The sequence below is a fragment of the Aptenodytes patagonicus genome, chromosome 1 (genome assembly GCF_965638725.1).
Source record: "Aptenodytes patagonicus chromosome 1, bAptPat1.pri.cur, whole genome shotgun sequence".
Classification (NCBI taxonomy): Eukaryota; Metazoa; Chordata; class Aves; order Sphenisciformes; family Spheniscidae; genus Aptenodytes; species Aptenodytes patagonicus.
In genome coordinates this window covers 82,674,250-82,698,229 of record NC_134949.1, presented here as the reverse complement: position 1 = coordinate 82,698,229, position 23,980 = coordinate 82,674,250, and the positions used below count along the sequence as shown (strand labels likewise).

The 23,980-nt window shown below is 35.8% G+C and overlaps 1 protein-coding gene across 6 annotated transcripts in view; it reads right to left on the bottom strand.

Annotated features, from left to right (window-relative positions):
• CCDC91 (coiled-coil domain containing 91) overlaps window positions 1-23,980 on the bottom strand; it is a 165,617-nt gene that overhangs the window by 139,983 nt on the left and 1,654 nt on the right. The window contains exon 1 of one of the 6 annotated variants that reach the window (XM_076345009.1): window positions 19,258-19,345. The exons of the other annotated variants lie outside the window; for them this stretch is intronic. The gene's annotated coding sequence lies outside the window, so the exon portion shown is untranslated. Of the gene's footprint in view, window positions 1-19,257; window positions 19,346-23,980 lie in introns of those variants that run through there. 6 annotated transcript variants of the gene reach the window in all.

The window sequence follows — 23,980 nt, the reverse complement described above, 5'->3', positions numbered from 1 at the left end:
CCCCATTCCAGCTGTTAGGAGGAGAAGGAATGTTGTAATTCCACCAGAAATCCCGGTATTCTTCATATCCAAAGGGCAAAAGTGGTAGAGACACCAAACAGTGAACTAAGCAGGATTCTTAATTCACTTAAAAGTCTACCTCTGATTAGTAAGAATTCAAATTAAGTCCTGATCTATAATTTGATAAATCAAATATAAATTTGCCTCAGTAATAAAGACAACTAATTTTGCCAGGTACATTCAACTGGACGATATATTACCCGGCCTGTAATTTTGAGTAAGTAGCTAACTTACTTGCAGAATTTTGTACAGTTTAAAGGAACAACTTACAGAGCATATTGCTGTTTGTTTTGTCAGAACAGTATGTGTGGAGCTGGCTGAGGGTGGGGCTGCTGCATTTGTATTTCTGGCAAACACTGTCAGTGGTTAACCCCTACCTACGACAATGTATCGGTTTTACTTGCATGTTTATGCTTACTAAATGACTCATTCAATGTGTTCAATCTAGGACAGGCTTATTAGCTGTTTCTTCACCGGACATAACATAGACCGCATTATTTGAAGAATAAATCTTTGGCTGAAACTGCAGGCTCCAAAAAGCCAATCTGAAATAAGTACGAGATTAAAAAAAACAATAATAAAATTAAAAAAGTAGTCATTTAGAAGGCATATATACTGGCAATACCTTTGTGATAAAGAGCAGAACAGATGATAAATTTCTGTATCACAAAGTTCTAGACAGCTCACGTGCACTTTTCCTCATGGCTCTTCTGCCAAAACTCCAAGCACCTCTTAGCAATTTTAAAACAGGAACAAACTTTCTTCTTTTTACCTACCTGATCTATACCAATTACAGCTGCAGGATAAGCATATGGCATCTTAACAACTTATAGTAGCTACTAAATCATTAATTAGAATTTTTTGATTACAGAATACACATATCCCAAAGGATACATAGCCCAAGGAAGACCAGAATATCAATGTACAGCATAATGGAAACTAAAATAAATTTAGAGCACCTGTAAAATTTTCTAAAAAAAAATAAAATTTACATTTCTCACTTCACTCCTGCTTGAGATCTCAGCACTAAAAGTAACCTGTTTAATAACACTTAGACCATAAACAGGAATACTTTTCATTTATTATGGCCAGGAATTCAGTCGCATGAAAAACAATATAAACATTACCGAAGACCACTTCGGTATAAGTGGTCAAAATAAAAAATAAAGAAGAGCTACTGGCAGATTTTTTTTTCTTTTTTTCTTTTTTTTTTTTTGTTTTTGGAGATTGAGGAATTCTAACTTCCCTTCCTAGCAGTAAGGCTAAATTCTTCCAGCATATCTGCCAGGTATCAATTTCTAAAAATGGTAGCTGTAACGAGGTACTGAAATGTAGGTCATTTTTCATTTTTTTTCTTCAGAAAGAATGAAACAATATGATGCAGGAATTCTCAATCCTTCAAATCAATGGAGAGTTCAATCCTTTTAGTGTTTTATTTTTGTAACTTCCAATTCTGTAATTTGCCCCATAGCAATATCTTGTTTGCAAGGAAAAGCTTCTGCAGACTTTTTTTTTGTTCATTATTAAAGCACCTGACTATACAGTAAAACTGAATGGAAAAATTTCCTATAAAGATAGCATGATCCATGTGGCTAACATTCACTTAGTGGTTTGTTATTTAACGAATAGAGTTCACAGTCTTGTTACATAAAAAGAGTATTCTGTATTAGTTTTAACGGGAAAGCGCTTAACAGCTCCTAAATTCTGCATTAAATTTTCAGTATTTATCATCTATATCTAACAAGGAAAGTATACAATTGAGCAGGGGCTAACGTCAGAAGACCATGAGGGCATGAGACCAGAGGGAAATTTAGGACTGTCTTTCAATTTGGAAAACTGAAATGATAAACATGATTTTAAAAAAAAAAAAATCTTAGAAGAAACAAAATTAACACAAGACTTCCATAAGAAATTAAGAGTTTGTGCCAAAAATATAATAAATCAGTTACATAACAAGAAATTAGGCTAATTATTTCCTCAGAGATACTCGAAATTCTTCGACTATTAAGAAATATGCTACTTTGAGTGCTCATTAATAAATCTTGGATAAGCTATAATTTTTTAATGAGATATCTGTAAGACTTCTGGCTAGAACTGAAGGTAACCATTAGGCAGACCTTTTAAGAAGAAATAGAAATACAAGCTTTTTATCATTTCAGAGAATGGAATGCCCAAATAAACTTGGAAATTCAATTACATTTCCTACTTTTAGAAAGGTGGGGGGTTTTATGGTTCTTAATTTTTGGTTTAGGTTGTTTTGGGGGTTTTTTTTAAGTCATTTTTAACCACAATATAAGGCAAATACAGCTTCAAAATTTTAAGAAGATTTTTATTTTAAGAATATTATTCAAACCAATGAACTGTTGCCAAATGCATATAGCATCCACATCTCTCTATATTAAGAGATACAAACTTTGATTTCATACTACCTTAGAAAAAGAAAGCCTACAATTTTTTTTTCTTGAAGCAGAGCATCTAAATCCTTGTAGGCATACAAACTTATGTCTGTCTGTACATGCCAGTTGTTAAAGAAGGTGGTTAGAAGAGGGGACTGAGAACCTGTAACATCTAAGATGCAAGGCTGAAACTGAAACGAGTATTTCACTTCCTCACTCAAACAACTGCCCTTTCATCTTTCACTTCCTCACACAGACAACTGCCCTTTCATCTTTCACTCAGACAATACCACCCCACACAAAGTTGTTCAAGGGCTGTATGCCCTACCCTTATCATGAGACAGTGAAAATCAGGCATCACCAAAATGCCCATGTTCTCCATCATGTTACAGTGTGTATTTAGTCATATAATGGGGCATGTAGGAAATCCACACCACCATGAAGCAGAATGCGTATCAGCTCCATAATGAAAGGCACAATAATATGGCAGTTAGCACCTGTATTTGAACACACAACAGAAGCATGCCCAATCACATATTAAAGGAAGAGACTTCAAGGTTGTGGGGTAAAAGAAGAAGACAACAACACGGAACACATCACATTTTCTCCTGGGAAGTAAGGCTGGTTCATTTAAATCCCAGTACTGACTTAATAAACACTTACTAAATAAAATACCTTTTTAATTAAAAAAAAAAAACCACAAAGCAAGCAGATGCAAAACATTACCTATTTTACAGTAATAGTTGTTTATATCACAATTGATTCAACTGAAGTCTATGGGACTTTTAAGAAAAATGTGAGTCTGGCCCTTTGTAACTAATTCTTTTCCACAGCCCAAGTAAACCAATACAATCGAACATATTCAAGGAATCATAGAATAAATTTCATTCGGGAAGCATCTCAGGAGGACACCTGATGCAACCCCACCTGAAAACAAGGCCACTTAGACACTATATCAGGCTGTTTAAGATCACATACAGTCAAGTTTAGAATATCTGCAAGGACTCTAACAAGGCAACAGCAGTAAACACTAGAGCAGATACCCAGAGAATTTTCTTTTCTAATTCACCTTTGTCATCTATTCACTTGGAGATGAGAACAGCACATTAAGGAATGTAACAATAAAAGTCAAGGATTGATTTACACAAAATAGAATATGTAAAATAAAAGTCAATAGCTAAAACTTTTCTATCAATACCTACAGTGAATTTAAGAATTAAAAAAAAAAAAACCAACACCAAAACAAAAAACACAACACCTCCCGCCCCAAACAACCAATAACAAAATTTTTTTTACCACTTAGCCCTTTTCTCAGGAGACACCCCCTGGAGCAAAAGATCCAGATCCTGTAAGAAGCATGTAAGATTCTATATCCTATGATATGATACTTCATACCTAGCTTCACGAGTAATTTTGAAATAACACTACTTACATGTAACAGTGCTGTATGTAATAAAACAGTAGCAGCAAAAGCTGTAGCATTTGTATCAGTTTCACATTACAAGAACATCTTATGCAATCTGCAAGACTTCTATAACTGCCTTTCCCACTTTTATTTAAAAAAAGCATTTTTAGAAGAACAACGAACCACAGCATATCATTAAGCCTCATAAGGGTGGCAAAATTTTCAACAACTGCATAAAATCACAAACAAAACTTCTTCTTTAGCTGGATATAGTCCTTATTAAAGACTACTAGAATAAAAACATTCTTTACAAAACATATTCTATCTGAAAGGTACTGAGCTAATATGAGCAAAAATCTCTGAAATTCCACAAAAATAGGTATTAAGATAATCCACAAAATCAATTCCACAAAAATTTGTGTTTTAGAACTTGTGGGTCCTCTTCTTCAGCATACATTTTTGGCTTTTTTAAACGGTGCTTAAAGCAAGAAAAAGCAATAAAGTGCAAATGCCAAGTCCATTTCACTTCCCTAGATCAGATACAGCTTCACAAAAAAGAAAGCAAGAGTTCCATTTTTACCCACAAGAAGAAAAGGGGCTCTGATAGCTCCTACAGAGAAGGCAGGTACTGGTTCTCGAATTCACCTAAGATATAGGAGAGAAAAAAACCACTACAGCCTTGTGTGGAAAATGCATTCAAGAACTGGCAATTCCTTAGACATATCCTAGAAGAAACTAACATCAGAAAACTACCAAAACCATATTCTGTGAAATCTGATCTCTGAAAAGCTATTAAGAAATGTATTTGTAAAAAGTATGGTGCACTGAAGTAATTTAAAATGGTATTCTGTGAGTGATGAAGAGCAAAAGGATATAGACTGTGAGCAAAAGAAATTACTAGTGGGGGGGAAAAAAGGTGCAGTATTAGATAGAAACTGCATGACTTTTAGTCATTGTTCCTGAACTCTACATATAGGTAAAATCACCAAATACATTGTGTGCATTTCCGTATAGGAAAGAATTAATATAAATTGGGAGAGAAGTGCTTTCTCCTAGATCAACAAAAAGGTGCGAACCCTAGGCCAACATCTAAAATACTACTCTGCTTATGATTCAGAAATAATTGCCGAGGTTGACTTCAGAGTATTTCCTGAGGTAGAGATCTACCACATGCACGTACCATTTTTGCCTCTATACCAGACCACAACCCATGGACCACATGGGGATTCCATGTGTAACCATAAGTACTCAGAGGATAGCATCATTCAGAAGAAAAGATTTTGCAAGTATCATAGTGGTACTTTTAGCACATATATTCAATTAAAAGGCAGAAGAGGGAAAAGGTCATTGAGATCTATGGACAGGAAAAAAAAGAATCTCTAAGATGACAAATATGGATTTAATTCCAGAGGGCTACCTATTGGCATGAGTAATTATAGTAACACATGTACTTCTTGTCTGAGGATCTTTCTTCATTTTTGCCCATGATTCTTTGTCAGCTTCTCCCAACTTTAAGAATTTTCCACTTAGAAAATACCAACTTTTTCATTCTAGATATTCAAAGATGAGTTCAAATAAAACTGTATCAACTCCAGCAGAAGTATCATATTACCATACTATTCAGCTTATCTCTTTGTCTCCAGAATCTACAGACACTTTCTCAAGACTTAATTCTAACAACTTCAGTAACTCAAGATTTTACAGGAAGTCCTTGCAAGGTCTTCCATCTTCACCATAATTGGTTTCTTGTGACCAGAACATGGAAAGCCTAGTTTTTGTTTCATTATAAAAATAATCACACAGTTAACTAATTTTTAAATTTCTCTAATGTCCCTCTATAAACTTTCTCTATCACAAATATCTTTTTACTTCAAAAGCCACACACTTTTACAAAATGTACATAAACTGCTGTGAGAAGTCTGACAAAGCTGATACAATTCAAACATGTGCTTTCTGGAGGAAAAACTTCTCCCCTCACCAAGCCTTCTCCCCATCCACCCCCAAAAAACCCTCAAAAAGTAGCTTGAATTAAACTGGAGTTAACATTTCTGTTATGCTCAGCTAGGCAATATCTATAATAAATCAACATCAAGTCCAGATCAACAATGTCTGTAACCCTTATTCAGAATAATGATAATCAGAAGCCCTGGAAATTAATTTGTATTCTACAAAAAAGGTAAGAAAAGTGTGACTTGTCAACTGCTAACTAGCTCACAAAGATCAGACACCAACGGCCCTGCAAATGCCTGAGCAAAAGTGACCACAGTAGGCTAAAAACTAACTCTCATATTTAAAGTATTTTTATTATACTAGTGACCATAAAATTGGACACAGCCCTCTCAAAGACAAAGCCAGGCTGTTCTCAGAATTGCACAGGGATTAGGACAAGAGCCATAGGACAAAAGTTGGAATATTGAAAATTCTGACCAGATATTGGAACAGGCTGCCCACAGACATTGTGGACTCTTCATCCCTGAAGATATTCAGAACTCAACTGGACAGGGCTCTGAGCCACCTGCTCTAACCAGACCTGCTTTAAAGCAGGCGTTTGGACTAGAAAACCCCAGATGTCCTTTCCATGCATGGTCTATGATTCAATGCTTTCAGTTTTATCCAGAATCGTATAGTTTAAAAAAAAATAAAAAATCCAGAATCATAGAAGTAGAAGCTGTAAAAAAGTGAATCCACCTTTGAGACTGTTCTTCAGTTGAACTGTACTAATAACTACCAACATCTGTCCAGGATCATTTTAGGATTGGGTTTGCTAATGACAAATGAACCAACTTCAAAAGAGAAGCATGAAAGAGAAAGAGTACCTCTAGAAATCTTCACTGTTGTAGGATGGACAAAAGTAGCAGAAACCTAATGAAATATTTTCATCTCGAGTTCAAAGAAAAAGTGTCTTACATAAATCTCTGTGCTCAGAGATGTTTCTTGAAGGCGGCTGAGGTAAACAGCGTTAAGAAAAAAAAATCTTGACAAGAAAGAAAAATTGCATGGGGATGTTTCTCTGGAAGTAACAGAAAACTTAGTTAATTCATTAATTTGTTCAAACCCCTCCCTAAAAATCATTAAATTGCACAATTTGGCTGTGAATATGGTAAGACATCTACAAATAGCAATTCTTTTTTCAAAAAGAAAAGTTTAATGTTTCATAATGAATGAATGGCTTTTTGAGCCAGTTTTAGTAGTCTCAGTCTATCTCTTCCTCTTAGCCTGAACAGATACAGTCAGTGCTTTGCTATTTGGTGCTTCTCTCTCAAGAGAAGAGCTGGATATCAGTTGCAGACATGCAACTGGGCACTCCAACTATATGCTTAATTTTTGTAAAGTGCTTACTCATGTAACACAATCTTTTTACTTGGAAGCTAAGAAATTAATGGTACAAAACATCCACTGTTAAGGGTCTGGGAATGCTAGGACAAACAGCGGTCTTCTATAGTCCATGTTTGATACACTTAAACAGAGGGTTTAAAAGTAAAATAGAAGGGTCATAGGTATTTCAAATGCATTTGCACTCAAAATATTAGCAAGCTTCAAGAACTTAGACTAACAATTGAAATACTTCCACGTCTCTATTCTTTTCTGTTAATATACAACATTCCTAAATGCAATTGATTCTTTTTACTTGCAAATCACACTAATGTATTTTAATAGAACTTAGAAAGAGGTGTCTGTATGATGAAGGGAGAAGCTTTCCAAGAGTAAAAACTGCCAAGTTCTGCCTCAAGGGAACTCTGTCACAGAATTAGATCTCTGAAAATAGAAGGTTTGACACAATCTTAGTAACAGCTAGAGCATCATAACAAAAATTTAATGACGTGTCAAACAAAAACATAAGTCTTTGAATATATACTCATATGGATGTGCGGTAACTTGTACAAATAAATTTCATTAATGCTAATAAAAGAGAATAGTGCTCAAGTCCTTACATATTAAGAAAGAATATACCCTTTACAGAAAAAAAAAGTTCTGTTTTTGGTTTGTTTGGTTTTTTTTTTAAAACAGGATAATACTAGATTTTTGGCATGATGCACTGCCTAGGAAAATTTGGTGCTGAGTGAATCTCTGATTCTAAAAACCAACACTACTTCCACCAGAAAAAGAATCTTTCATGTAAAAAACAAAGCTTAAAAATTCAGTAGATCACCTTGATATGTAGTTAAAATACAGCTTTTTCTCTCAATTAAAAATAAAATAAAATAGTAAAGGTCAAAATATAAAGGATGCTCAGTAAACCTGACAGTTAAATATTATGAAAGGGTTATTGTTTTCCTTTAACTTCTGCATAGACACTTTGCAAAGCTACAAAACGTCAGAGTTTACAGAATATTATTCCATCTTTATGTTAGAAAAGCTGACAGGTGACCATGGATGCATAAAAAAAAAAATCACTAGCACATGGTAACTCTATTATGCAAAACAGGATGTAATACCAATTATACTAAATATAAATAAATAGCATTCCTTTATTATCACTGTATGTCTCCTAATAGACAGGAAGACTCACTTTTCCAATTAATAAAACTCCTTCCCTCAGCTTCCTCCAAGCCCTGGAAGTACAGTACTTCTCATAGGGACACAATACTAATTTGAGGCAAGAAAAAGATATTAACCTATTTCTCTGACATGAGATAATATTATCAAAAAGAATAAAAATTATGTCTCAGATTTTCAAGTTTAGTGATTTTACATGCCTCAGTTGCTAGTCTTAAAACAGAACACCTTAAATACCCGTAATAATATTCTTCCCCCTCTCCACCTCCTCAACCACCTACTGGAAATTCAGATTCTATGAAAGTTTAATCCAAACACTGAAATAAAACATGACTAGTCATTTTAAAAACTTGTAATCCTTTGTTTTGCAAGCTCTGGATATACTGTTAGAAGCAGAAAAGACCAGGCATTACTCCCTCCCACATGGAAAGGAGAATGCATCATCTTTGCACCTTTTTCTCCCTTTACAAATACTTGAAAAGATGACTTGATAACGTCTTGTTCACACACCAAGCAGATGAATTTGATTTTTCGTACTCTCCTAAAGAGAACGTTCAATTAATGGAGAAGCAACTCAAGATGCGATTTTAAATTTGTTTTCATATGACTCTTATGAAGCAAACTGGAAAGGTTTCACATTGTCCAACTCCCAACCCTTGAACAAGTAAAACGAAAATGCTAATTTGGTTTCCAACAGAAAACATCGCTGCCAGAACGTCTGTGCACATTATCCTTCCTTTTTTCTTCTTCATTTTTGGTCTACTCCTAAGCATGAAACACAACACTTTCATCACATAACCTTCGACCGAACGGATACTATCATAATTGTATGTTCTCTTTTGCAATCAAGAAAAATATATTTACTTCTCAAGGAAAAAGTTGATTGCCATTGATGCCTTCATAATATGATGAGAAAGCTGGGAGCAGAGATCACAGATCAGGCCAGAATGAAAATGGGATTAGGGCTCAACACCTAGTCCTTTTCTTTTCAATCAGGACACAATGCTTCGAAATAATTTCTTTCTCCAAGTTGATTCTTTATACCTACTACGCATTTCTAGAATGCTCTTCTTGTCTAGACCCAAAGCTTTTGACAAAGATGGATAGGCACTACCGTGCCCACTTCAGAACGAGGAAGACATTTTCTAAGAGGTCCCATATCCAGCAAGTTACCAGGACATTTAGGTAATTTAAGTACCAAGTATGTGATGAGGGCATTCATATCAAGAATATTACTCATCAGTTAACGATTCAGCAAAAATTATTTCTCATTCAAGAGGAGTTAAACTCCCCCCGCCCCCAAACACACAACAAGATACCAGCCAGATTCTCCACCCATCCTATAATCCATTCAATTTTGTCTCCTTCCCTAGCTAGCCTACAAAGCTAGGCAGGGACCATGCCAGGCATGCCCTAGAAGAACAAACCCAATGATTTTCTTTTCCAAGATCTGCACAACTTCTCTTCAATTCTATGAGCAGTTAAAATATCATCATATAACAAGGCTTAGCAAGCAGATCCTTCCAGAAATAGAAAAAACCCATATTCTGCTATGCCACTAAGCAGACATTGATCCCCTTCAAAATGCCTCTGCCTTCTACAGTACTTCTCTTTGCAGCAGTGATGGCATTGATAACAACATGGTATTAGAGGAGTAAGGATATCCACCCCCACATTACACTAGCATGCACACACACAAAAATCAGGTAATTCTTAAAACATACATTGCCTCACAGCTAAGATGCAGAATAAATTGGATGCACAAAGTTTGTGAAGTATAGGCAATTGTCGTGGTTTAATCTCAGTCGGCAACTAAGCACCACGCAGCCGCTCGCTCACTCCCCCCCACCCGGTGGGATGGGGGAGAGAATTGGAAGAGCACAAGTGAGAAAAACTCGTGGGTTGAGATAAAAACAGTTTAATAATTGAAATAAAATGATAATAATAATATGATAATAATACTAATAATACACAAAACAAGTGATGCACAGTACAATTGCTCACGACCCGCCGACCGACGCCCAGCCAGTCCCCGAGCAGCGGCCCCCCCGGCCAGCTTTCCCCAGTTTATGTACTGCGCATGACGTCACATGGTATGGAATGTCCCTTTGGCCAGTTTGGGTCAGCTGTCCTGGCTGTGCCCCCTCCCAGCTTCTTGTGCACCTCCAGCCTTCTCAGTCGGTAGAGCATGGGAAGTTGAAAAGTCCTTGGCTAGTGTAAGCATTACCTAGCAACAACTAAAACATGGGTGCGTTATCAACTTTGTTTTCATCCTAAATCCAAAACACTGTACCAGCTACTAGAAAGGAAATTAACTCTATCCCTGCCGAAACCAGGACAGCAATATATGCAGACAAGCCTCCATTCATTGCAGTGTGCCTAATTAAAAATGTTCCAAATCTTCCCAGTCTAACGGAAACTAATTGTTCTTTCTCCCATGTAATTTATTTTAAATCACAATTTTGTATATCCTCCAAGATCTTTGTTAAACTGGAAATAAATGCATGCCCTTGGAAATAAATGCATGCCTAACAGATATTCATCCTAAAGTATAAAACTACCATGCATGTAGAATACATATACAAGAACAAAATAATAACAAACTGTAGTGAACTTGTATATAATATGCTTGAGAATTCATGGAATTATTTAAGTTAACAAGGACCTTATATATTCACAGAGCTTAATAGCTTTTGAAACGGCACTGTTTAAAGAGAATTACTGAAATTTATCCAAAAATTGCTATGCAGAAGTGATCCCTTCTGGCAACACTGAGAAAACAGGCAGAACATTCAGGTTCCAAAGAGTAAACTACATGTAGAGTGATATCTTTTCACTACATTAATTACTGGGCAATTACATAGTCTTCAGTCAGCAAAATTCCCAATGAAGACAAGTTTTGCTTGACTAAAGTCAGCAAGAAAAAGCTTGAAAATTTGAACAATAACCACTAATACCCTATACTTAGACTCAATAATAATAATAAAAACAACGCATTCAACAATTAAAAGTTTCAGGTAATTACTATAATTTTCTTTAAAGACTTTAAGAAAAAACTTATGTGAATGGACAACTTCAGCTAATCCAGTCATTTTCTAAAATATCAGATTGTTAAAAAAATATTAACAGAAAAATCACAACTTCACTCGTAATGAGTAGTACCTTAGGCTAATTCTATAATCAATCCACTATTTTCCCTGGACAAATATTGCTGAGTGCACAACTTACATGGAAAATTATTATGATAAACATTTCACTAAATAATAACAAAGACAAATCCATTTTTTAATCAAAAATGCCAAAATAATTTTAAGAAATTCAAGCCCAGTGCATTTAATGAGAGCAGCTCAGAACGCAGCCTGGATGGCTGTCACTGGGATACTGAACGGGAGGTACAGTCTGCTAGAAGACTGTAACTAAATTCAACCCCGCAAAAGGTCTTCTTTCACCTTTCCCCTCACTTTTTTATTTAGCATGTGGTTCTGTAATTCAAACCTAGTGGAGGAACTAGGATTGGATGAATAAGCAAGAACTATACAGTAGCCCCTGCTGTAAAAAAGATACTGCCAGTGTTCTATCCTTCATCAGTTTTACTAACTCCAGATGTTCCATAGTCATTTATAGTTTAACCAGGTTAAATACAGATGTGTGCATTTTTCCATGGGATCCAATGTTGACATACAATTAAATACATTTTCATTTTTTTAAAAACTCTTATTTATTACCTAGACTTCTAAACTAGACACTGTAATCAGATCACAGTGTATTTTATGCTATGAGGAAATTTGAACAATTTAAGCATAGATGCTACCTGAAGACGACAATTTAAAATAAAAATGTGTTATGTTCTTGCAACAACTTTGTTAACTTTTTTCTTTTTTTTAAGAAAAACGATTCAGGTATGTTAGAAAGATAATAATTTCATTTCTGAGTGTGTGTTTTACATATATCACATAGATCAGCAGTAATAAAAAGTGACTTAAATTTTTTTTATAACTATTTTTGAGCATTCTCACTACTCAGTATTCTTTACTGAACTTTGATATGCATCCATTTTACTAAAATGTGTCTTTAATACAGTTCACATCACAATAACTGGATAAATAAACTTCCTAAATCCTTCTTAAACACACTCTGGAATACATTAAGGCAATCCAGCAGGTCAATATCTTTACCCTTGTAAAAGCATTTTGAAACTTTTTACTGATAAGTTCATTTTCTAACAGTATTACCTTGGCCCCTTTCAAATGCATGACAAAGGTGGTTTACTTCTAAAAGTGTGCACTGAAAGTATTAAGTATTTATATTACATATTTTCTGCTTGCTATGATTAAAAAAAAAAAACACACCACACAAAACAACTCATAACTTTGCTCAACTATGCAGGGGGGGGAGGGGGGGGCGCGGGCGGAGTAAAGGGAGTAAAAAGAGAGAGAGTAGAAAGAGAGAGAGCACGCACTTATTTTCAGATAGTAAAACAAAAAGGATCTATGTACAACCAACGTCTTCAGGGCACACAGTCAATTTAAATTTAATAGTTTCCAAAAATAAATATAATTTGCCTCTATTTTTGAAATTTTCAAGCACATTAATTCCTGTCTTTTCTCCTTTTAAAGAAAATGTCATTCTTGAACCAATATCGCTCTTTCAACCCTAACAAAGGACAAGTCTGGCCTCTTTATAAACATTAAAGGCAGTTCATGCATGTATTTATAAGGATAACTCCACCAAATCTCAGGTACCTTCAATATCAATAAAGTTAGACAGCTGTATCACACACTTTTTAAAGCACTGATTAACTAGGAAAAAATGTATTCACAAAAATCCTAAAACAGAAACTATTTTTTATCTTCTAATAATAAAATTAATCTGATCCTGGAGTATCGATATCTTATTTTACCATTCATCATACAGTAATTCATATTAAATTTCTGTATGAATTATTTTTAAGTGGACTGTAACTTTTAAACAAAAGTGGTTTTAAATTCAGTTTCTGAGACCCATTCCACAGTCATTTTACAATGTTACTATATATTAGTGCTAATCAAGTGTGCAAGAACTTGTCCAGGGAAAAAAAAAAGAAAAAAAGTAAACCAAACTGTTTATCAAGTTTCTCATGTAACAGATAGAAATATGAGAAGAACTTGAGAACCCACCAGCAGAACATATCACAGTCCACAAGACTTGACTGAAAACCAGCATTTCAAACTAAGTACAACTTTTCTTCAATCTATAGTCGATCAGGCCAAGATACTGATTTTTGCTCCGGCAGCTTATAAACTAAAAGCAAGTCGACTGTGGCATGTATATCACATGGAAACCTCTTTAGAAGCGCCGCATTATTTCAGAAGTTGCACCCCATGGAAAGTCCTTTTAAAAGCTTAACTGGCAAGTGTATGCTAAAATATTTTGTTTTCCATCTAAAACTACACTAAATTCCAATTCTCAGAGACAGGATTTCCAGTTTATTTCTCTCTATACACACACACTAAACTCAAGAACTGTAACATAGGAAAGTGTTGTTAAAGTTTTGAAAAAAGAGTAAGCTTAGTACACAAAAGTGGACTGTCGGTCTCTTTTAATCAGAAATTAAAAGAAAAACCACTGGACTGTGTTCTGCAATAAATAAAAGATATTTAAGTGAAAACTTAGTTATTTAACATAAAAGGATACTAAAACAAATTCAACGTAATGCAATTCCAATCTCTCCCTCAAGCCCCACCTCAAGATAAGCGAAATCAATTCTAACAGTGTGTCATAGCAAAGTATTTAATGAGGAAAAATTTAACTGTAAAGAAATACAAGACCAAGTTTTGGCAACAGTACACAGACTATCGGACAGCTTTTATCTACATTCACCTTATTCAAAAACCTTAAGGAGACATGGAATGAACTTATTATTTAGTACATTATTTAGTATATTTAGCAGTTATTTAGTACATTTATTTACAAGCTAACAGAACCTCAGAATCTAGAGCACGTACAGAAAGCACTGTAAGCAACAAAATCTTTTCATGGTACTAGATGACAGGTTTCAAACAGATCAAACTCTATAATTAATATTTTCCTAATTACTTTTTATATGTACTTATTGGTGTCCCCCATTCTATGAAGACTTCAGCTGTAATTCAAATAATGAAAGATGGTTCTTTCTTATTCTTCTCCTTACAATTTATTGTGTTTGAAACTAATTCACAGCCAAATAATTCTTCCAATTAAAAGTAGGCTCTTGCATTGGCAGCATGGTTCAACACCACCTTCTTATTTACCAAACAATCAATTCTGTGCAAGAAATTACACTGTAGCAAAAACTAAAGCAAATACAATCAAGAACAAGCACAGCATATAAGTAGTCTGCTGACTTTTTTGGCTCTGAAACATTTGAAAATAAACCATTCCATAGGACCTCTAATGGAAAGCAGGAGAGGAGTGGCTTAAGGGTGAATTTAGCATTTGTCCTTACTTGTCAAGGGCATATATACATATTTACATGGACACCAAAACTATTTCAAAAGTATATTGTTAGTATGGACTTCTAAATCAATATTCAAAGCACTTCAGTTTTGGTTTAGCAGTTTTGTACCTCAACCTAAGTTTGCCATTACCACTGCAAACTGAGCTAAGGACTCATTGTCATACCCACTAAATAACCTCTAGATGCAAACTGCCTCACAGGTTTTTCCACAAACATTAACACAAAAGCACAGCCAGTACTATTTTCCTTTGTATAAAAAGCTACCTTTTTGCTGGCCTGGAAGAGAAAAGAATTGGCTAGCAATGAATGAGTACTATTTACATGCCTCCTATTTGAAGTTCAAATTAGTTTGGTCCCTCAACTCTCTACAACAACCTAGCATCACAAAACCATTTCCAAGCCTTTGGAAGTTCTGTATTTTGAATCTTCAATTCTTACCTGCAGCCTAGCCCAATTAATCAGTGTCATCTATTACTGTTACTACCTGCTATCTCACACACGTTAATTCTCACAGATAACACTTACTTAACATCCAAATTCACTTACTTCTCTGATCTAGATGGTATTCTGAATATAAATGTCACCAACTATTATACCAAGGGATGTCTTCTAGCAAACATAATCAGAACTGTTCATCTCGTCAACACCTAAAAACTTTATACATCACTCAGTGACAGTGTCTTTTAAATATAAGCTACACTTCTTATAGCAAGGCATGGCTTTTATGTGCCTGTCAATGGACTGTGATCAGACACAAACACTTGTAGGAAGTAGATGGTAAAGCATGATACACAGCAACTTAAATTAGTTATACTGCTCTTCACAGCTCATACTTTGCAGATACCATCACAACCAGAGGCATATTAAATCAGCAACCTTTTAGTCCCCTCCTCTACTGCAGGGGCCAGCAGTCAGAAAAACAATACCCACATATTCAGCCTGAATACACAGAACTAAAAATGGAAAAGAAGTTTGCTCCTTGGAAAAACTTCTCAGAGAAGAGCATGAGAAAAAAAGTTGTAACTGCAGCAGTGATACTACCTGTTGACTAATGTCCTCTGTCGAGCCTAACGACACAACAATCTGCTACCTAACTTAGCACAAACACATATTAACTAAAGACATTGACAGTCCCTTGCATAAACGACCAGGAAATTGCTGTAGAGAAATAAAATACGTAAACAAATGTGTTAGATGACCCACTCAAACTTTTTTTATGTCATCCCCCCCCCCAGCTTAGGTCAACAGTTACCTATTTCTACCATATGCAGTTTTGTTTTGTTTTATTTTCCTAACAGGTCTATTATCACTGAATGTATTTAGATTCCTATGTTTCAGGCACTATAGCCAAAACCACAGGCAGAAGATTAGGCTAGTTTTCTGACATGCCCTTTTCCCTTAACTCTACACCCCAGTAGAAAATAGAAATCTAAACAATGTACCAAAGGAACAAAAGCTGTTTTATCTTGAATTATTTCAGTTTAATATAATCCCCAGGGAAGGAGGCAAAAAATTGCTTATGAAATTCTAATTCTAAGGCTTGTAACACACTGTTACAGAGAATCCCTTCATAATTGAGTTCAAATTGTTTATGAATTTGCTGCAATGCGTTGTTAGTTTCTGCTTCTCAGATGAAGGGATTTTATTTGTTTGTTTTTTAAATGTTAAGTTACTTTCAGGGTGAGGTTAAGCAACCTGTTTAGCTCTGCATTTAAATGGAGTAGGGATTATATTCACTTTTCACAATTGGGTTAAGAGAGTAGCCACCATTAACCGAAACTGAAGTCTGCTGCTGCTTAGAGAGTGAAAGTCATAAAACACATTTCAAAAGGACACCAACTGTCCTCATATTTTTCTCTGATCAGAGAAAACTATGCAATGTATTTCTTCCCTTCTTAACTTAGGATGTTTGAGAAGATAGGATCTTCATCTTACTGAAAAAAATCATTCAAAAAAACTCCCACCATCTTCCTTTTTTTTGTTAGCAGTTTCAGTTGCTTCTATATTCTAAGTCATAGAATCATAGAATCATTGAGGTTGGAAAAGACCTCTAAGATCATCGAGTCCAACCATCAACCCAACACCACCATGCCCACTAAACCATGTCCCTAAGTGCCTCATCTACTAGTCTTTTAAATACCTCCAGGGATGGGGACTCCACCACTTCCCTGGGCAGCCTGTTCCAGGGCTTGACAACCCTTTCGGTGAAGAAATTTTTCCTAATATCCTATCTAAACCTCCCCTGGCACAACTTGAGGCCATTTCCTCTCGTCCTATCGCTTGTTACTTGGGAGAAGAGACCGACACCCACCTCACTACAACCTCCTTTCAGGTAGTTGTAGAGAGCGATGAGGTCTCCCCTCAGCCTCCTTTTCTGCAGGCTAAACAACCCCAGTTCCCTCAGCCGCTCCTCACAGGACTTGTTCTCCAGACCCCTCACCAGACTTGTTGCCCTTCTCTGGACACGCTCCAGCACCTACATCAGTAGGTCTACATCAGTAGGACTACACCAGTCCTACATCAGGTGTGCCTGGAGTTCTTCACCAAAAATATACACAAAAAGACAGTAAAAATACAGTCTTAGTCCCAGCAGCTATATCACATCTGCCCAACTAAACGTGTCCCAACTCCAACACCTTGGCCATAAGCAAGTGACTACTTCAAATAATGCCCCCCCAAAACAAAACAACAAAAAAAAAACAACCCAAAAATGATGAACACTGAACAGTCAGTCCTGAAATTTATCTTACAGCTACTGACCAAGCAGCAGTTCGATCTTAACATAAATGAAAATCATAGGTGTGTATGACCTGGTCAACTCCCCAGCTCATTTTACAGAAAATAATTTGTCTGCTAACAAGCTGGACTGAATGTGCACTACTGATTTTGAAGTGATAGATTCTGGACCCCCATCACTATGTCCCCAAGGCATTCTGATCTGCCCTACCCTCACTCCTTAAGAATATAATTATAAACATTTTTAGTAAAAAAAAAAACAAGCTTTAACATTCTAGAAAACTTCATATGGACACCAAATAAATATCAGTGGTTTGTGCTAACAGATCAGAATGCATATAGTCTGTTTTGCCTTTTTTTTTTTTTAATAGGGAACTGTATGTTCATTATCACTTACAGATTTTGCCTTTAAACAAAAAAATAAGAAGCTGTCAGCAATGAAAATATTTTCTAAAGTCATTACAGTCTTAGAAAACGCTTCTCTAAACTTAGTCTGTAACTCCTCTAGAAGCGAAGCACAGAAAGTTTTCCCTACCACACAAAAGATAATTTTTTAAAAAAGGACTGTTATTGGCTGCAAGATCCTACCACATCACAGATCAAACCCTTTCCATTTTCTTACTACTACTCACACAGTAATCACAAATCTAATGTGGAAAAGGAATGAAAACTGACTTTCAAAGACCTCAGGTGAAAACACTGCCTTTCTGAAATCCAGGCATTCCAAATGAGGGCTGCTGTACCAAACAAGGCAAAAGGTATGCCTACAAGAAGATGAAGGCCTGTCTCAACAACAGATACAACCCAATCTGGAAATCTAATTATAAAATCATATTATAATCTGTTCTCACCTTAGAATATAATACATGCACAAAATTGCAATGTAAAATTATTCATTCTATTCCATAAAAAAGAACTTCCATTTGATAGATATTTATACTTTCTGCAGTAACATTTATCTGGTTTTAAATACTGAGAACATTTTCATCACAACCATATTATAAAAACCTCAATGAGCATCAGAAATACAAAAAAAAAATCAACTTAGAAAACAGACTCTTAGAAAGACTTGAGTCCCTTAATTATTTTTCAGAATAGGACCTGCACGAGCACAATGATGACATGATCCTACTAATGCTTTCTCGTATCTCCACGGACTGTTAAATGCAAATTACAGCCTGTATCCCGAGCCTTTCTAACATGAGTGGTCCTGTAAGTTTTAATAAGTTTGTCCATTGGCAAAACATTTTTTGAATTTTTTTTTTACATTTAGTTAAAAAATAAATTAAATAAACATTTTATTAAAAACTAATAAAATGTTTAATTTTTTTTTGTTTTACATTTCATTAATTCATTATTAGTAACATTAATGATACATAAAAACATTAGCAAAGCATAGTGGAAACAGTGACAATAAGTACAAATTCTACAATAACAAACTGAAAACTGAAATCCACCAGACTCTCAGGGAGCAACTACTAACTGTGGGACTCCACAACCCATTTCTAAAATGGAGTCAGCTCATCTCAGAATGAATTTGTGTGGAAAAAAAACACAAAACATTTTGCCTCCTTTACATTTTTCCTAATGCTTTACCATATAGCCTGAATCAAACCAGTATCAGTTCATATAATCATACACTGCAGAATCACATTGCCCTGATGTTACCGTTCTCTTTAGATGCTGACCTAAAGCCAGAAGAAACCCCATTTATCCATTGAAATTTCCAAAGCTTTAAGCTTTCTTCAGCATTACAGAAGATATCTCATGTAAATATGTGCACAGTGAATTCAGGAGTCCACTTCTTCATTTGTAGGAGGCACCTACATGACATAATGTTTAAGAATATACTTTGCCCAACGAAGGCACAGGGCAATCCCTGAACAACTTCCAGTACTTTAAAAATAGCCTTTACAGACTGTACCAGTAATTCTTTGCAGCCAGGCTCAGGAGGTAGCTCCTGACAGAGACACCTCTTGACATTATGAAAAGCCCCAAATAGTACCAGGGAAACATGGACCCCAACCTCAGCGTGGATTAATGACGAGATTTTTTCCCAGAAAACAGGTACCTATTCTGGGTATGTAACAACAGATGAAGAGTCTCTAAACCCACTCACCTTCTTACAGATTTCTCCTACCTTCATTCAGTGTGCCCAAAAGAACATGTGCAACAGCAAGTATGTCTATGGCAGTTATTTTCTTGAAAAGTCCATAGCTTAGAGCAAATATTTATCATCCCTTTCAGCTCACATTTATTAAGTATCCTCACCCAGAGCTGCATCTCTTCCCCAGAGTGTTCACAGCACAGAATAGAATATTTCAGTTGGAAGGGATCTACAACAATCATCTGGTCCAACTGCCTAACCACTTCAGGGCTGACCAAAAGCTGAAGCATGTTATTAAGGGCATTGTCCAAATGCCTCTTAAACACCAACAGGCTTGGGGCATTGACCATCTCTCTAGGAAGCTTGTTCCAGGGTTTGACCACCCTCTCGGTAAAGAATTGTTTTCTAGTGTCCACTCTGAACCTCCCCTTATGCAGCTTTGATCCATTCCCATGCGTCCTGTCACTGGATCCCAGGAAGAAGAGATCAGCACCTCCCTCTCCACTTCCCCTCCTCAGGAAGCTGTAGAGAGCAGTGAGGTCGCCCCTCAGCCTCCTTCCCTCCAAACTAGACAAACCCAGAGTCCTTGGCCGCTCCTCACAGGACATGCCTTCCAGCTCATAATATTCATATTGAAGTAAGCAAGAAATTTTCATTACATTTTCATACACATTTATCGTCACTTGAAACAGATGATTGCAAATTGTATTTTTTTTTGCTTCTATTCAGAACAAAAGACTATAATGCCTTGGCATGGCTGTGTTGTCACACAACAGCTCTTAAGAATGCAATACATCATAATCGGAGTACAATTCTTCAATACATACAAAAAACTGAAACACAATCAATAAGCATACTCAAACATTGAGTACCATCAATGTTTACCACCATATTCCCTGTGGTAATACCACTGTGAACTACTTTTATAGAAATAACACATCACATTAAATCCCTTTTTAAGTCCCTTGTTGAAGTAAAAGCAACAGCTCTAGTAATAGATTCAGGGCTACAGCCTTGAAATTAGTAGTCTTCCAACTGGAAGAATTTGGGTTTGGATGTTTTGTACCTTAACATGGGCTTGCACACCCTATATCCTTTCTTTCCACAGAACATAGTTTTTAATATTGTCAGCCCTTAGTGCCAGTTTCCAACTGTATTCCATGGACTACAAGCAATCTACTCTCCAGTACAGATTGCTTTGCCCTGTACAGTATCTGCTACAGCCTTATAATCCAAAGGGAAGATGAATAGAAGCAAGAGTCACAATTTGGAACCACCCCTGCTACCAGCGTAATTATTTTAACTACTTTTTCCTAAAACAAACAAACAAAAAACCCCAACCATTATTGTTGCATAGTCACCTAAAATTAGTTTACATATGTGCACAAAACCCTGCCATCTTTTCTGGAAGGACTGCACTAAAATAAGAGAAGCAATATTCCTGGAGTCTACAGGTAGAAGAATTGGACAAGACCCGACTTATGTTTCACTGCACCTGAAAACTTGCCTGACTAGTTAATATTGGAGTATTACGATGCCATATGTTACCAGATAAGGAGATTCACAAAAATTAGCTAAAACATTCAAATTTGGTTCTTTGATCAAGAAAAGTGCTGAATAGGTGAAAACTTTACATTCTGAAACTATTACCAGAGTTGCTAGTGGGAACCTTAAAAATCAGAATTTAATCCTGTATCGTTTTCAATACGTGGAGGTTTTTAAAGCCAGTGTTCCATAAACTGCCTGAGATTTTAAATTTTTTTTTTTACGAAGTTAGCACTATAGCTTGGACATGCTTTATTTTCTTAAAACTAAAACTTAGAACTTTGTGCAAATATAACAGAAGACATATTTTATATCGACTGAAATTAGCTACTTAAACTAAAGCCATTTCCAGATTCTTCTCTGAAAGACATACAGAAACTGAATTGTGATCATTTTAATGACAAATAGCAAAAACTGCTTTTCTTATATAGGCATTATACAGGCATGAGAAACATTTTTCTTTCTGAGGATCCAAAACACCTTTATAAATATTATGTCCATTCCTCTAGCTCTGTTTCAAAGGCTTGAAAAGTTTACTAGACAGTATCTGTAAAAATGTGATCAACAGGAAACATTAGCCTCATGTATGCAAACAAACTAAGGCATACAGATGCCACATCTAGCTGCTGAAAAACTGCAGAATTCTATAAAAATGCCATCCCTAAAGATCTCTTTAGGAATGTTCATCACCACTTTAACAAACAAGTACATGTAAAGTAATAAATTTAATTCACTTTCTTTTAATTCAAAAAGTCCTCTGTGATTGCTTAAAAAGAAATTTATGGGTATGTAATTCTGCTTCTCCAACCATACCCTATAATGGAATTTACATTTTTAAGCCTCGGTTTCATCAAAAGAGTGGACAGAACCCCCAGAATTCATTTCAGTTACTCCAGAAATAAATCTGTCAACTGAACAATGTAAAGGAAAAAGCCTGCTATGTCAGAAAAGCAAACTTCTTCACATCGGTCAATCCCAAACTCTTCAGGAAGAAAGAATATGAATCCTACTGTACGTTAAGAAAGTATAGATACTATGTTATTCGACATTAAGAAAATTACAAATCACTTAATTCCTTTCTGTAAAAATAGCACCACTTCTGGAGACTCAGGTCTGGAGAGCAGGTACCATTGCTTAAGGGAGACAAAGGGATAAAGGAAGATTAAGGTTGCAATAGGCCTTATCAGAAAAGCTAAATCCAATTTTAAAATTTAAGGTATTTACTTTTACTAACACAAGCAAGGGTTATTTCCACATAGATCTTAAGTCTTTAGAAGCATGAGATAACCAAAACGGAAAAACAACCCACGCCTTGAATTTCTGATGCATTCTGATGATTATAACTATCAAAGTAACAAAGTAGTGAAATGTAACAGATGTTAAAATACAATGTCTGAAAGTCACCTTGCAACGCTTTTTAGATAATCTACCACTCACAATGCACTTAAAGGCAGATTTAGTCTGTATGACTTAAAATTTACGCTGTCTGCAGCCTGAAACCTCTCGTGTGCTAGGGAAAAAGCCCTAAACAAAAAAAAACCCCACAGCTGAAGAAGTGTTAAGATTGGTTTAACAAGAGTTTTTTCCTTCATTATTATGATCAAATTAGTTCTACATAAGCAGAAAGAACTTTCTTGTAAGGGCATTTAAGTGTCAAAAACCGCACAAATGGACAATAGCAGACTACAAAATACACAAGCATATCAGACCATTGCAGACTGAAACAACCACCTTGTGAACCTGAATGGACTCAAATGAACATGGGCAAGAAGGTATTGTGAACTTTAAATGTAAAGATTCACAAAAAGCTTGTTTCCATCATACCACAAACTTTTTTCCATTTGGTGTTACAAGCTTTCCTGGAAGTTGGTTTTCAGTAAGCCAGGAGGAATCAAGCCAACTGCTCAGATACACACCATACTTAGATGTCTTAGCAGTTCTGTAAACATTTGGAGAATGCCAGTTATTGCCCTTAAGACTGCGATCCAATTGTTCCTCTGGACCACCAATATGCATTATAGCATAATTGTATTTTGGCACCTACAAACCTATATAGCTATCATCATCCTGAACGTCAGCCTGACACCACATAAACAGCTAACACTGTCTAGACAACATACATTCTTCACCAAGCTCTGGCAGTAGTTGTGTCACTTGGAAAGAAACACGAAGGAGCTGGTCTAACAGTCCATGGTGTTCAAAGACATGCAGAAAACAATCAAGGAGCACGTAATTAAATGCAAAAGTATTTAAACTGCATTCAGAGTTCTAGTGAGGCACTGACTGATCAATGTGTCTCAAAATCCTTGCGGAGGTTTATCTATGAACATCACAGATGTAAATGCGTCACCAGGTACACTCAGTTTTCAATCATCTGTATCTCTAGGTAGAATTAAACTGGAAGGAAGCCTTAAACTTAAATTATAGCAATAATAAAGAATAGTCAGAATAAAGATTTGGATAAAAACACGTCCAAAGGTTACAAACTCTATTTTAACATCCACTGTCTCAATCTGGTGTGTACAAAATCCACCTAGCTCCTCAGATGATCTGCAGTAAAATACCATCTCAGCTTTAAGGTAGAAGGAATCAGCATGTGGAGGCTGTGATGTCCCAGAGTAACAGCAGAAGGCATTATTGGTGAAGCCATTCACGAAGACATATTGAGGCACACAGCACATAAATTACTCTCCTAGTCTTCTGTATTTTATTGTCTTCCTTTCAAAATAGCATAAAATAAATTTGCACCAGATTCTCAA